The sequence below is a fragment of the Thermobia domestica genome, chromosome 8 (genome assembly GCF_964235325.1).
Source record: "Thermobia domestica chromosome 8, izTheDome1.hap1.1, whole genome shotgun sequence".
NCBI lineage: Eukaryota > Metazoa > Arthropoda > Insecta > Zygentoma > Lepismatidae > Thermobia > Thermobia domestica.
Genome location: NC_137461.1, coordinates 47,083,075 through 47,096,402, shown reverse-complemented (window position 1 = coordinate 47,096,402; position 13,328 = coordinate 47,083,075). Strand labels below are relative to the sequence as shown.

At 35.5% G+C, this 13,328-nt stretch overlaps 1 long non-coding RNA gene across 1 annotated transcript in view; it reads left to right on the top strand.

Moving 5' to 3' along the window:
- Window positions 1-2,644: 2,644 nt before the first annotated feature.
- The window catches only part of LOC145691711 (uncharacterized), a 57,001-nt gene continuing 46,317 nt past the window's right edge, over window positions 2,645-13,328 (top strand). Inside the window, exon 1 of the long non-coding RNA XR_014132505.1 lies at window positions 2,645-3,074. This is a non-coding gene — a long non-coding RNA (uncharacterized LOC145691711). The remainder of the gene's footprint in view (window positions 3,075-13,328) is intronic.

Sequence of the window (13,328 nt, the reverse complement as noted above, 5' to 3'; positions counted from 1 at the left end):
TAAGCTATTTCCTTTTTTTCAAACAACCACTATCAATGTACGTTTATACACTATTTATATACAAAACCTCTACACTCATGTTATTGGACACGAGATAAATCGAATATATAGTATGTGCTGTAAGCCATGAATGATGGCGTTAATCCGAAAAGAAGAAAAAAAAGCAAGAAAATTGCATGCACGCAGTTAAACAAAATTATTTAATTATATAAACTATGCATTATTTTAGAATGGAAGGTCTTTCTTCGATCTTTCGGGCTTCAAATTTTTCTATGACTTTATTGAAATCTGAAATGCTGCTCGCCAAGTTTCTCTGAATAGAAAGCATCGCTGCCGCAAATATTTTCCGCTTTATTTTCTTTGGGTCCAGAAACACCTCTCTCCTCCGACAATATGCATTTTGTTAGCATTTCTTTGTATAAATATACGAAACAAAAAGTCCATTTTCAGGAACCACGTATTTTTTGTCTGTAAAGAAGCATGAAATCTAAGATATTTTCCTTTGAAAATTAAAAAAAAAAAGTTTAACATTCCAGCAAATTAGGCTAAAGAAGACAGATGAGTATTGGAAGTGAATGATTTGATATTAATTTATGCTCTCCGCCGGAAATCGAACACGGAATCATGTGCACGAAGGACACAGAGCTAGGAATTAGACCCGTAGTAAGACATTTTCTTCTTGGAGACTCGATTGACCCCCCTTCCCCCCAGAATAGGATTTTTTTAAAAATAAATCTTATCCCAAGAATTTTCACCTTTGTATTATAAATGTTAAATAAAATCTATTGACTTCGAACGACCGCCCCCCAAACTTTCAGCCTGGATCCGTCCCTGCTACCACCAGACTTATATTTGTTCTTTGCGAGTTTATGTTTTGTGAATAACTTCTTTCTTCCACGCGTCTGTATCTTCCTCACCCTATCAACTGAGTCAAGCGCTGCTAAGCGGAGGAATTCGTAACTATTACGGAAGCTGACCAGTTGCGGAAAAAATGCAACCGTAAGGGACCAATACGGGAAGATAGGAGCGTTGCAAGAATAAATCCACTTCCCCATGTTAAGAGATAGGAGCTCGCTGCCATATGCTCAATGTTACTGCTTCCAGTGGCAACGTTCGCTGCCACTGGAAAGGTAAATCTCTCTCTTTCTTTCCGTTTTTTAATTGACTTTTTTCAGAAATGCATCAATACTGTTTTGCGCTCAAGAGCAAAGGTTTATTTTTTACTGATACACTACTTTAACACTTAAAAATATATTTTTAGTATTTAAAAAAATATCCGGTTGCACAACCATGCAACATATAGTACCAGCCGCCACTGACAGACTCTAGTCAACAGATGGGACAGGTTGTTTTCTTCCTTATAATCAGAAAAAGAGTAATTGAATTTCCATATCCATCACTTTGTGTACAACACCTTTTAATATATATGAGAAATAAATTATCTTAGAAGTGAATGAAATTATACGTAAAACCATGAGACAGTAAGCAATTAAGGAAGTAGTTGAAGAAAAGAAGGAATTATTAGGAGATAACTTTATTAAACCCTATCCGACTATATTGTTGCATCACCGTACATAGAGTAGGAATGCACTGAAGGCAACCTAATACAGTAAGAAAATTGTTGCCCAACAGATTGGGGATGTTGTCTCCACCACCAGCTTTTATGAAAAGCTGGAAACATGAATAATTAAATTGTATAATTCTTTTATGTAATGCAAAAGATACTAAATTTTGGATGTAGCTTTAACAGGGTTAATGTTGTAATAATAAATGAAATACACAAAATACATATTTCAAAAGATGCAGCAGAATTTGGGTAGGTAGACTAGAATGTTAGGTCTTGAAGAATTGCAGTGGTTTTAAATGTAAAGTTCCTTCAATATGTCAGCTAATTACAATACCTTCAAGTATCGAAGTGTCTCCATGACGTGTCGTTTAACGATGTTTTCTCCGTCAAAATCTTACTCCCACTTCCTCGATAAACTCGGTGTTCGTGGTTTTATTCAGAGGCTGGTTTTACAAAACCCAACCCCTTTTTCTTCTTCTCTCCATAAAAGGCAACAAAACTTAAATGTTCGAGAACACCCACAGTCACGTTGTCTTGACGTAAAATAGAAAGTTCTAGAAGGTTTAGGACAAAAACCTCCAAAGTTCAGTACCACAAACATTACCCTCAATGAACCTCACAGGAGGTGACATCGTCCAACGTGAACTCACCAATATAGCTGATAACGTAGAAAATAAGTATTTCCACAATAAAATAATGTTTATGTTTGCGGATATAAATCACTTCACTCAGTAAAAAGAGCATTATCTGGCATGTTAGTCAATTTCAGAATATTGACTCAACAAAGTGACAAAACAAAATATAGCTGACATATGACTCGAAGTGAAATGTGAAAAGTAGCAAGTAAGGGGAAAAAAGGCAGGACAAGGAATAAGGTGTAGACATGTGCAGGGTAAAGGACTTCTGCCATTGCATCTAGTTTAATGAACCAGAAAAGTATTACAAATTGCTTCAAAGAAGCTTGAGGCTACATTTCAAATATTCTTGAAGAAAGAAAAAAAATAAATGTAAGTGACATCCACCAGAATCGAACGACGGACTTCCGGGACCATATCTCTCATCATGTAACATGGCCGCCCCCAAAATAATGTTTTTAGTCCATGAATCGAGAAAATCGCAGAGTCTGGACGAAAAACATGGAATCTGAAAAAAACTAAACGAATTTTTAAATAACTGATATCCAAAATAAACACAAGATGAGATCGTAATACCAAAAATAACCTGTAGATGGCATCTTAATACAGGTAATCACGATAAGTGTACAAACCCAGAAACAATGGCGCTGGCATCTTGTAGAAGGAATCGGTCGTTCGATAATGCAATCTTCCGACTCCAAAGGAACTGGTTAGTATGAATCAGTAACGAATCGAAGACTCGCAGAGTCAAGCAAGATGATTCACAACTCCCTGGGAGTACACTTGGCATCAGCATGGAGGAAGAAAATAAAGAAAAAATATAATGAGTGGAAATATGTTGTTGCAAATTTATTATAAATGATTAAGATATGGTAAGTAAAAAAAACAGTAGTATATGTATATATATATTAATTTTTATAGAAATGATATCAAAAACATAAATTTTTAAATTAAACCTAGTACAATAAAAAAAATAGTTTAAGTGCAAGGAGATGAGAAAGCACACTTCGATAAAAGTAAACACGCTATAATATAGGTTGTAATTTAAAATATATTTATATTTAAATGCATTGAGAAAAGAATAAAGGGAAATCAAGTGACAATCAGCAAAGTAAAACTGAAAACAACAGGGGAAAGGTAAATCTTAAAGTGCAAATGGTCCTAGCACTAAACAGTAGGGAGGGAGGGATGTTATATTATGCAAGGAAGTAAATAGTGCAAAGAGAATGTAAAATATATTAAGCATATTTAAAAAAAAAAACTCTAATTGAAGAAAATCACTCTAATTTGGTGTACGGGCTAACTAGCTAACCAAAGAAGATAGAAGATGGGGGAGGGGAATAAAAAAAAAACTGTGAAAGGGTTTCAACTCTCAATCCTCGAAAAAGAAAAACTTGAGGTGTTTTAAGTCTCAAGTGACCGAAGAATACAGGTTTATAGCGACCTGGGCTCGCTTGTGAGGGTGGAGAGAGTAGAACGAAAGACCATTACCACTGCTATATCTAACTAAACACGGACTAATTCGAAGAACTGTAGCAATATGTGATAATAACTGTAGTTTATAAGCTTGTAGTCCAGGAAATACCAGCGTAAAATAATCAGCAAACTGTCCGTAAAATAAAAAAAATACATCAATTTTTCTGCAATATGCTGGGAACAAATTCAAATTCTGCATCCATAATATCACTGTTAACAGAAGGTAGCGTAAAATCGAAGAAAACATATCGTAGTAGTCCAAACACAATGTCCAGTATATCATTATCCAAGTAGTAGATTTTATCTCGAGGATGGCGAAATCCAAATTGAAAGGTTATGTTGTATAACACAAATTTTATATTCACATATAAACAGTGCGTAAATAAATTAGTTATTTTGTTCCCCAAAAAGTATACACCAAAACCACCAAAAACATTAATATTTGTACATTTCCGTAGATTCACTCAATTTGTAATCGTCCTGTAGAATCATTAATCGTTCACTTACTGTCTGTAGCAAATATCATAGTCTTAAGACAGTTGTAAATATTGTCCATGTAAATAACACAACTAACTAACTTCTTCGTCGCAAAATAATATATTCACCATACTAAGTTTCACATTAACTATAATAAAGTATTAGTTCCGTAGAATTGTTCTTAAGGTATTTCTTCACTTTTCTGGTATTATACGTGGAGCAAAATCCAAAATTGTCCATCAACGAAACAATACAATGTCGGCATAGGCCATAAAAATAACTAAATTCAATATTTCATAATAATTTTCACTAACTTTTGTTATTCTTTCCTCCTTTTTCTTTTAAACGTAAAATATAGTGCAAATAAAATAAAATATAAGCATATATGTACATTTATATATATAATTCCTTAAAATCCACCACAAAATATAAAATATACATAGTAAAATCCAAATATGCATAAGAGTGAATTAAATAATCAACAAAAACAATAAAATAAATTGAACTATAATAGATAAGAACAAAATGTTAAAACCGGTTAATAATACGTAGTATAATCATTCAAATACGACACAGACATAGGGATATTGGAAGATGATCGTGCATTTTCGGTGTTAGAAGTAGCAGGAGGAGGGGGGGTGGCAAGCTTGAAGCACGAACAAGGTGAGGGTTTCTTCGAACAACAACACGTCGTTTATACAGCTTAAACAGTAAGAAAAGGGCCAATAAAAGTAAAGTAATCTCAATAATGTGGACTACAATCCATAAAACGTCTTGATCCAATGAAATCTTTTCAGCTCTTGCACTACGAAAGCACAATGCACATAAGAAAAATCCTTGGCGGTGTAATAAATATGCAACCGCGACAGACAAAATGACATTCCATATCATAAGAAAAATTGGAATAAAATTTTCTCTATAATATATAGGCTTATAAGGAACAATAGGTGCCACAGAATAACTTGAAATGTTTAAATGGGGTACAGAAAATCTCCAATTAAGGTTCAATAAATTTGAGGAGTTAAAAACTTCATGAGACTTAAATCGTTGATTTAAATGAATAAAATTATTAGAAGCGAGAAATGCAGGGAACAAATGGAGAACTGTTGGGGAAACAGCATTAGGTTGAAAACATGGAAATACAGCTTTAGCAAATAGGTGGGCGTTTACTTTTAAAAGCATGTTGCAAGGTAGCGAAATCAAAAGAGAACCAAATCTTGCTTTTTCTGAAATGTCCATTAAAGTTGTATTATCACCAGTAATCAATTGCACAGTAGAAGGTGGGTGAGTAAGAACATACGTGTGTGGTTTCAATTCCAAAAGTTGAGACTGCGTATTATCTCGGCATACATATGAACACGTAGAAATAATGTCATGAACTGTAGTTCCGAAAAACCCATTAAATATGCAACGTGCTAACTGTGAGGATACAGCTATATGAGAAGGAATTTTACATAAGTTAGAAACTTGAAGGTTACAAGAAAGTAAATCTGAACCAACTAAAGGTAGGGCCAAAACTTGTGATTGAAACACAACATAACTTGGTTCCAAGTTAATAGAGCAAGTCTGATTGTGGTAGCCGAAAGGTATCGCTTTAACAGAATACAACTTAAACAAAATGTCACGTTCTCTAAGAGGTACTTTAAGTTGAGCATAAATGTAAGTATCAGTGATTGTGCAGGATAATAATTTCACAGAGTAATACACATCAATATCAGAAGACGGTATCGCAAGTACCATTCGATGGGTAAACAAAGATTCTTCCAATAAACGTAACTGGGCTTCCAACACATCGTAGGGAACTAAAGTTGGGTCTAATTTTCCCAAGCGGCAACTTTGAACAGCTGTTTCATATTTTTGTAATTCTACCATCTTTAAAATATGCATAGCTAATTGATATATCTCGCCCAAAAGCGAAAAAAGTTGAAGTTGATTTCTATCAGAAAGGCTTTGCAATGATTTAGCTAAAATTTTGGATTGGTCAAGTAGCGTTTTCGAAAATACTTCCATCTTTTGAAAATTCTGGCCTAATTTTGATTGAAATTTTAAGAGTTCCGTAGAAGCATTATGAATATAAATAGAATTATGTAGTAATTGCTGACGAAGCTGTAAAACAGTTTCTTCCAATTTATCTTGTTTTTTCTGATAGGATGATAGTTGACCTTGCGTAGCTACACCACAACAATAGGAGAAAAGATTTCCTACAAACCCTAATAAAGCACGTTTAGAACGAGAACCTTCCTTATGCCTATACGGTTCGTTGATAGTCAACAAGTTATTTGCTAGGTGAGAATGTAGGGCATCCAAAGATGAGGCTAGACTACACGTCTGTATCGGGTAAGAGGAATTATCGGCACAATGTAAATCTTTAAACATAGATGAAGCAGGAATAGCCTGCGGAAATTCAAAACTTACATTAAAAAAAAGTGGGGCTGAGTGTTGATAAAGAACTTGCCCATGCAGTTCATTAAAATAGAATCCACTCGATATGGATACCTCTAAGTTTGATGAAACATATGCTACAAAGAAGCACAGGATCATCTGAAAGTATAATACAAAGAAACATACAAAATATAAAAACAAAAGAAAACTATTCCCTTAATATTACGATAATAATACAGTATAAATGCATAATTATTAAAAAAAATCTACAATGTTTTCTCTTAAATAAGCTAAATCCAAGTTCGTTAGTGAAATAAAATACACCTGTTTAAAAAAATACTTCGAAAAAATAAGTTTTTTTTTTTCAATAAACTAACATATATATGTCTCAATTCTTTATTATTATTCCCTCTCTTCACATTAAATACGTAATTATTAAGTATCGAAGTCACACTAAATAGTATCAAACAACAAGCATCCAATATAAAATATAATAAAATATAAAATCATGTCATAATTCAGGTAAAATAAATAAATTAAGAATCCTAGGATTAGTCATGTCCATGAAAAATCAAAATTAGTAAAAGAAATCACAATAGGGATTTTTGAGCTCATAACTATGTAAATAATGTATTCTGAGTAAATAACAGTAGTTCAGGTAAATAAAGTATCAAAGATACAAAATCCATTTAATTGCAGATGGTGTTGGCAATTCACAAATTAGGCGTTAAGTCAAAATATGTCAAATTAGGGAATAAATAGTATCCAATGTAATACTATCAATATGTCAAATATTAGTTCATATGCGCATATGGAAAGAAAAAAAAATCCCAAATAATCAATTATGGATGGCCATTCCATAATTGAAGGGGAAACGTCTAACAGAGATTAGATGTAAATTATCTCAGCGAGAGAAAAAAAAAACAGTCTAATCAAGGCTTTTTTTTTTAACGGAGATATTCCCGTTATATGTCTTATCTGGAATAAACTAAGCAGACTTATATTCAGTCATAGGAAAATAGATGGAAATATTGTCATAATAGAGATCTTTGTTGTCTTTGTCAAAAACGCAGAAAACAATTCGGTCAAAATCAGCTAAATTTTTCTCCAAAACATTACGTACTGTTGACAAAGCAATCTTCATAGCTTCAGTTTTGTCAAAATGAAATGCGCCTGTTCCTAAACATGGAATACTCAAAGTTCTATAATTGTTTTCGATAGCTCGCTGACAACAGTTGACATAACATTGACGTAAAATACGCTTATTGTTATCTCTTGGCGCACATGTAAATAAAACAATATCTGCTGGCAAGTTGAAACCAGGAGAAATTTTAACCTCACCAGGTTTCAAAGAACCCAGTTTTACACAAACTTCTCGTAATTGTGGCCCGGCTGCAAAATGCAAAGCACCGTCCACTCCTGAAAGAGGTGTTAAAGTTTCATTTGCAGCATTAACGACTGCATCACACTTCAGTGTGGCAATATTTCCATGATAAATACTAATTTTATCGTTAATTTCCTCATTATAATTATACAACGGTTTTTTCACCGGAAATCTATATTTCATTTGAGTAATAGTTGGTAACTTTAACACGTCGACCACAGCAAAACTTTCAGTAAATGGTTCAGATTCTATTGTTAATGCAGCATGATTAGATTCATTGGGTCGTTGATCTTCCGAGTCAGGAACACAATTACTAGCATGAAACACTTCTTCATCTTCTTCGTTCGGTGTGACATCTGGGTAATAGGGCTTCAATCGTGTAATGGCTATCGATTCGATCTTTTCCCTGCCTTTCGAAGTTTTATATTTAACAAAATAAGAATTAGCGTTGTCCTTTCGAACAACTATTGCTGGACCAAAGAAAACTCCTGAAAATGCTCTGGCGTGGCCACGACGTCTAGTTGGATCATAAATCCACACACGTTGACCCTCATTATACGTCACTGTTGTATGATGTTTCTCATATGACTTTTGTGATGTCCGAAACCTATCAAATAATTTATCCTGTGCTTTCTCTCTGATGTCGTGAAGGGTTATTAAACGTTCTTCGTTGGAAATATGAAAACAAGGTCCATTTATAATCGCTTGATGTTCTAAGTATGGTTCAAATCCATGAAGAAGATAAAATGGACTGTAAGATGTGGATTGATTCACAGTCACATTTTGAGAAAAGGTCACAGCAGAAACATGCTCTACCCAACTTCCATGGTTCATGGGATCCACTTTCCTTTTTAACAACGCTTCCAAATTCCGGACCATAACTTCCGTAAGACCATTCGTTTGATGATAGTATGGATTTATAAAATTCATCCTTATGTCCAAAATATTGCATAATTCCTGAAATAGGGAACCAGTAAATGCCGTTGATCTGTCCAGTACAATTTCTTTACAAAGGCCAAATCGAAGTATTACGTGATTATAAAGAAAATCAGCTAAAGTTGCTGCTGTCTGGTCACCAATAGTAGCAGTAACAACATATCTTGTATTATGATCAACTGCAATTGCTAAATATTTGTGACGTAAAATATTAGCGTCTGAGTATGGCCCACTTACATCTAATCCCAGGCGATAGAAGGGGGCCACCGATGGCATCATCTGAAGAGTTCCTGGAGGCGATCCTGGGACTTTCTTGTGGCGTTGACATACTTCGCACTGGCGGCACCGGGCAGCAATAAATTTCTTCATATGAGGAAAATATACAGTTCTCAGTAACAACTGGTATGTCTTGGAAAAACCAGAATGTGACGATCCCAACGTTGAAGTGTGTGCGGAAAAAAATACTTTTTCACGAAGAGTAGCTGGAATAACAACAAGACACTGTGGGCCAGATGGGCCACGATGTTTACGATAAAGAATTCCATCTTTCATTTCATAACGCAACGCATGCCGTTCCGTGGTGTAATCCTGTAGATTTTGCCCTTCTAAAAACAAAATGATATCCTTGAAATATGGGTCCTTTCGCTGTTCTTCTTTCAATGTGTCATCAATTTCGATGTGGAAAACTCGCGGATCTTCAAGATTTTTCTGTTCGTCGTCGATGTCTCGAGGCGCTAACACATTTCTTGACAAACTGTCTACCAAAGTGTTCGACTTGCCAGGAATGTGTGAAATAGTATAGTTATACTGCTCTAATTCAGCGAGAATCCGTGCAAATTTAGCCACATTTTTCGTCTGACGAAGATACGTTAAGGCCTTACAGTCGGTTCGTAAATAAAAATGTCTACCTAATAAAAAGTAGCGAAAGCGTCGAAGAGTAAAGATCAATGCAGCTAATTCAAGTTCAAAAGGATGATATTTCTTTTCATGGGGACCCACAGCACGACTACAAAACGCAATAGGAACCAATGGAGCGTCTGTTTCGTCACTTTCAGGTTGTAGGATGCATCCAGAAAATCCATGGACACTGGCATCTGTATAAACAAATACGTCTCTATGCGGGTGAAATTGCATAAGAGTTGGAGCTGAACAAATGGCATCCTTAAGCCGCTCAAATGCCTGCTGCTGGACCGCAGTCCACTTAAATGGAACATCCTTTTTAAGCAGTTTTTGTAAATCTTCAGTTAAAGTTGAAAACTTGTCTATATAATTTCGCACAAAAGAACACAGTCCTAAAAAACTCTTCAGTTGTTTCTGAGTTCTCGGGCGCTTGTAATTTCGAATGGAATCCGTAATGCGATCAGAGATCGACACACCATGACAAGAAATAGTATGCCCAAGAAGTTCTAAAGAAAAGTGTCCTAACTTTGTTTTTTCTGGAGAAAGTTTTAGACCTCTACTTCTCAATCTCTCGAATAACTTTCGAGTGGTTTCAATAACTTCATCAATCGTATCCGATCCCCACACTATGTCATCAAGATAATAATACACGGAATATTTCTCCAAACCAGCAAGCGTTAACTTCATCAGATCGTTCAAAGCAGCTGGGGAAGTAATGCACCCTTGTGGTAACGAACAAAAACAATACTGCTGGTCACCAGGAATCGAAAATGCAGTATATAATTGACTCTTTTCAGTCAATTTCACTTGAAAAAAACCGCTCGAGAGGTCACTAATATTTATATACTTTTTTCCACTAGAACGTACCAAAATGTCTTGAATAGGTGGCACGGGAAAGACGGTGGGTACAATACAAGCGTTCAACTGCCTAAGATCAGCAATAAATCTATAAGATCCATTTTTCTTACGAACTAAAATGATTGGGCTGTTGTAAGGGCTACTACATTTTTTAATAACCTTTTGTTTAAGTAACTGCTGCACTTGTTCATTAACAGCTTCACGTAAATGATACGGAATAGTGTATTGACGGACGTTTATTGGCTGGTCAGTTTTTAGTTGAATTTCATGCTCATAGTCGCGGGCTTGAGAGAAATCGTCCGGGGACCAACTAAAAACATCTTTAAATTCCGTTATTAGATCATAAAAACGTTGTTTTTCACTATCTGACAGTTCAGGATTCACATTTACTCTAGTACAGTCAAACTGATCAGTTTTAGTTGGTTGAGGACCATTTTCAAGCGTAAGGTTAGTACACAAATGTTCTTCCCTATCTTCTACCGCATTACCTAAGATCTTATTGCGCCATAAAAGAAATCGCTTCTTGGTGGGGTTAGTTACCCAAATATGTGAATTAATACTATCCACATATGACTCTTGCACTAACAAATTGACAGTACTTGCTAAAAACTTGTTAGGTTGCAACCAATTTCTAGAACCCACTAAATCAAAACATTTGGTGACTGGAACACACGTTTTTGTACGGGGTGGCAACCAAACGGAAGACAAAACCTTAAAAACTGGTGTGATTAAAGTTGCAAATTCATGAGACACATAATTAACATGAGGAGAAGTTGGCAACGTTGATGGCGGAATTTTTCCGAACCTTGTAACTTCTAAAGTCAAATCATTCTGATCTAAATTAGCCTTGTGTGCAAGCAAAAAATCCTGTCCAAGAAGTGGAGGATGTGTATACGTAGGAACTACTCTAAATGGATGACAAAAAATATGCGATCCCAACCGGAATCGAACTAGAGCTATCTTATTAACTGACAAAGTGTTCCCCGTAACTCCTTTTAAAAATGAACGCGTGCCCATTAACTTAGCACCACGTGGAACCATGTGAGAGCCTATACAGGAAATCTGAGAACCAGAATCAAGAAGAATAGGGCCCTCTTGTCCACTTATAATAGCGTTAATATGTGGTAGAGTTCGTTCTATGTATATAGGGACTTTAACACGCTTAAGAGTCAATGGCCCTTGATCATCAACCCTGTGTACTAGTTTAAATTGCTCCTACAATGCTGAGCAAAATGATTCTCTTTGCCACATTTGTGACAAATTACAGGACGTCTATTGAAATTCCGTGAATTGCCACTATTATTCTGGTCACGAGACTCACTGTGTTGTGATCTCTGGCCATTCCCCCTACGAGAGGAAAAGTTACGTCTAAAGTTGTTATTATTATTATTACGTCTAAATGAGTTGCGCTGGTCAGTATTTTTTTCACTCTCATCCACTTTTAGAGTAAGCTGATTTAGCTGTTTCTGAATTGCAGCTAACTGATCTTTGTACTCTTCTCTCGTCTGTGAAGCGGAAACAGGAGAGTTCAAAGTCCGAGTCGGAACTTGAGAAGGCTGAGTTTGCACTAAATGTGTTTGTTGCACAGCTGTAGTCTCCGGAGGATTTAACTGAATCGAAGAATTTGCTAGGAATGGATTTTTCTTCATGATTTTCTCTATTGCTTTACGTTCAAGCAACACACGAGCTTTTTCTTCCTCAAGTAAATCTTGAAGCAATGCTTCCACAGTATCGTATTTCTTCTTTATTGCTAACCGCATGTATTCAGGAATAAGTCCGTCTATAATGAGCTGAATTTGTTTCGAAACCGGAGCATCTTTGTCATTACGAAGTATAAGGTTTCTCTTAGCATATACGTACGAAACTACAGATTCAGTCTCATTCTGCTCACGTGCCCTCATTTCCTGTTCCGTTAACTGAGGTAACAAAGAATTCTTAAATGCATCAAGAAACCTTTGTTTAAATTGCGCGTATGTCATATCAGGGAAGTCTGACTGTTTCGAAAGTGTGTCAAACCAATAACCCGCAGGACCTTTCATCAAGGAACCTAAAATCCATTTCTTTTTCAAATCCGACCAGTTATTCACCTGGGCTAATATTTCAAAATGATCAACATATCTCTCTACATCATCGCCTATCCGCCCATAAAATGGTTCTGGCCTGAGAATATGTGACAAAACCCCTATGTTATCTGTCTGTCCACCTTCAGCCATGTCTGATTGAAACAAACCGTCACTATTCTGAAAAACCGAAACAGAGGGATCTTCTATACTAGATAGCGAGTGGGAAAACCGTAAATTTTCTTTAAGCTTATCTAAACACTTTCTTGTAAAATGAACACGTCCAGGAGAAGAGGAAGCAATAGGTTCAAAAAATTCTGTTATATCTAATTCATCACTAATGTTATAGCCTTCTGCAAAATGACGCAACATAAAAATATACTAATTATAAGCACAAATTAAATATAGCATATTAAAATTACTTTACACCAAACCACCAGACCAATTTCTGCTAAAATTCAATTACGTAGAGCTGCAAGGTACTACAGAGAAAGGAAAAAAAACACAGCATCAATTCCACCATGTTGCATCACCGTACATAGAGTAGGAATGCACTGAAGGCAACCTAATACAGTAAGAAAATTGTTGCCCAACAGATTGGGGATGTTGTCTCCACCACCAGCTTTTATGAAAAGCTGGAAACATGAATAATT